Source organism: Myotis myotis, unplaced genomic scaffold, assembly GCF_014108235.1.
Source record: "Myotis myotis isolate mMyoMyo1 unplaced genomic scaffold, mMyoMyo1.p scaffold_m19_p_9, whole genome shotgun sequence".
In the NCBI taxonomy this organism is placed as follows: Eukaryota; Metazoa; Chordata; class Mammalia; order Chiroptera; family Vespertilionidae; genus Myotis; species Myotis myotis.
In genome coordinates this window covers 90181563-90183574 of record NW_023416401.1, presented here as the reverse complement: position 1 = coordinate 90183574, position 2012 = coordinate 90181563, and the positions used below count along the sequence as shown (strand labels likewise).

At 55.9% G+C, this 2012-nt stretch overlaps 1 long non-coding RNA gene across 1 annotated transcript; it reads right to left on the bottom strand.

The window, feature by feature from the left end:
* Positions 1–436: 436 nt before the first annotated feature.
* Positions 437–1558, bottom strand: LOC118663443. The gene is made up of 3 exons (XR_004970041.1): positions 1259–1558; positions 922–1055; positions 437–817 (listed from the first exon to the last, which is right to left on the bottom strand). It is a non-coding gene; the product is annotated as an uncharacterized LOC118663443 (long non-coding RNA).
* Positions 1559–2012: the final 454 nt, after the last annotated feature.

The following is a 2012-nucleotide window of genomic DNA, read 5'->3' as shown; positions in this document are numbered from 1 at the left end:
TGCCACCCTGGGCCCCTGTCAGAAAGGAGGGAACTGGGTGTGCTGGTGTGGAAGCCATCCAGCACCTGGCCTCTTCGGTGAAGTTTCCAGGTCAGTGAGGCTGAACTTGCTCATCTTATGAGACGTCATTCTAAGCCACGCCTGTGAGCCACCAATGCTCACCCTGCACACCCGCATTTGGGCACGCTCAAGCAGCCAGCAACTTGACAACTTTCCCTCCCCCTCTCCCCAGAGGTCAAGTGGCCTCCATGCATTGCGCGCTGACCTGGCCTTTTATGAATGCTGTAGCAGCCGGACACGGCTCCTGAGCCAGGTAACAAGCAGCACGGTAAATGCACAGCAGTCTATTAAGTGTACCATGGTCCACACTCCCCCGTGCCCTCTCCAAGGTAAACACAAGCAGTGTCAACCACTGGCTTATGGTGGTGTTTCAGAGTAGTGACATGTAAATAATTTATTTTTAGCAGAAGTTAACAATCCATATAATCAGATACAATATATGCTTTTCACAGACAGCTGCCCCTTAGCCCATCTGACCACAGGTCCTGGGGCTGAAGATGCACAGAAGCCCAGATGTGGCAAGGGATCAGAGCGCCAGGAACCCCTAGAGCCAGAGATGATGTTGGTGGTGTTTGTTCAGAGTCCTCAGAGCAGCCGAGGAGAGCCGCCTGGGAGCCCTGTGGGGGCCGCGTGCCGAGTGGCTCTCCAGCGGGGACAGCACAGGACATTTGATGAGTGCCTCTCTGCTTCCTTTGTGATTCACCTGAAGTTACTCTTGACAGGCAGCTCCGTGAGTGTGAATCTGGAGGCGAATGTCCTACAAATGGGATATTAAACAAATGCTGTACAGCAAGGCTGCCAGGCAAGGGGACACTTGAGTGAGAAAAACAGTTGAAGGATGAATTCTTTTCAGAAGCTGACCTGCTAAAATATCAGGCAGTGTGGGGGAGGCTGCAGCATGACGTGGCCAGGACACGTGGCTGCTGTGTGATGCTCTGGGCTGTGCACAGGCTGGCCTCCAAGACGGACAGGAGCGGCTGCAGGATCTGGTCCCACTGTGGACACAGTGCACCATTTTGAGGGAAACACACCTCCTGTCTCTCCAATAGCATACCACAGCCCTGTGTCACTCCCAGGACCCACAAGGGGCACCTTTCCACCCTTGAACAGTCACTACAGCCTTGGGGTCACCAAAAGCTCACCCCAGAGCTGAGGGAGGCTGTCAGTCCAAGTGCACCCCTCCCAGTCACGTACTCACACTTCACGAAGCACTCATCATGGGCGGTGATAAATACCACGCTGTAATTCCCGTAGGTGTTCATCACCAGCATTATCATCAGCAGCATGTTGACTGAGGACCTTGCCCGCCCTTTACTGAGAGCTCAGCATGGATGCTTGTGCTTCCCTCCCCATCAGCCCGGGGAAGAACTTGTGAAAGCGTGGAGCCCGTGTGGCTAAGGTGACATGTGAGCCCAGGCCCCACCCCAAGTGCCTGTCTCATGACTACTTCACTCTGATAGCAACAAGAGCTCAGTTTTCCAGGGGTGTGTTATACTCCCTTAAGTCACTCGGAACAAAACCCAACTCTGACAGGTATTCTGTATAGTAAAGAGGTGATATGCAAGTTGACCCTCACTCCATCATGTTGTCACAAGATGGCTGCACCCACAGCAGAGGCGGGATTCCCGTAATGAGCCATAACAAGCAATCAGCAGGGACCTGAGGCTGTGCCCCCCACATGGCGGGGCTTGATGGGGACCTCAGGCCTTGTTCCCTGCCCCAGGCGGGGGGACCTGAGGCCTCACCCCCTGCCCCGGCACCAGGCTGGGGGACCTGAGAGTGCACCAGGGGACCTGAGGCTACACCCCCTGCCCGGAACTGAGCCGGGGGACCTGAGGCTGCGCCCCCCTCCTGGAAGGGCTTGACGGGGGTGGGGCCAGCTGGGTCTGGGTCTCACGTGATTTCAAGGTGCACACGGGTGGGTGGGGACTTGAATCTGGGTCCCATGGTGT